The following is an 855-nucleotide window of genomic DNA, read 5'->3' as shown; positions in this document are numbered from 1 at the left end:
CTGAAAAGAGAAAAACATTTTCTAAAATAATGAAAATAACTTACAGGGCAAAGAACGTTCAAGGTGCAAATTATATCTAAAGAGACCATTCCCCTTACCTTTAGTCTGCATAATAACTTATCTTTCTAGTCACCATTTCCTGACTGTTTGAGGCAAGATTGAACTCTTCTTATGCACTTATTTGTACCATATCTTTTGGCACTTTGTTGCAGTCTAAAATTTTTTGTTCTAGGTGAATAGAACTTGTTTTGGCAGCAAAATTATAAATGCCGTGAAGCTAAAATCATGCTATTGTTCTTATTAGAATCTGCCCAACACTGGCAGTAGTTAGGCCATATATATATATATATATATATATATGGTATTTATATACCCAGTATGAAATCCTATATGTAGAAATACCATGTATTTATACATATAGTATACATATATGCACATGTATTTATATATTGTATGTATATACATAAATATACATATACATACATATAATATGTATACATATGTATATACATATACTATAATATATACATATAATATGTGATATGTACATCTATAACAATATACATATATGTACACATATGTACATATATAATATACCGATATGTATTTATAAATATGTATCATATGTATAATATACATATAAATACATGTGTAATTATACATATATTTATACATATGTGATATTTAGAAATACCATATATTTATACATATAGGATCTCATAAATATTGGGTATAAGCAAGTAGATAGGTTATAAATAATATTTTAGTATATCTGTATGTTAAAATTATAAATGTTTATCCCAGTGAATATAGATATCCCGAAAACAAACCAATGGCAAAGATGTATGATTGGTG

The 855-nt window shown here is 25.6% G+C and overlaps 1 protein-coding gene across 1 annotated transcript in view; it reads right to left on the bottom strand.

Annotated features, from left to right (window-relative positions):
• Window positions 1-855, bottom strand: part of NECAB1 (N-terminal EF-hand calcium binding protein 1) — a 174659-nt gene that overhangs the window by 3939 nt on the left and 169865 nt on the right. The window lies entirely within an intron of this gene.

This window comes from Papio anubis, chromosome 8 (assembly GCF_008728515.1).
Source record: "Papio anubis isolate 15944 chromosome 8, Panubis1.0, whole genome shotgun sequence".
Lineage (NCBI taxonomy): Eukaryota > Metazoa > Chordata > Mammalia > Primates > Cercopithecidae > Papio > Papio anubis.
This window is presented reverse-complemented; position numbering and strand designations above follow the sequence as displayed.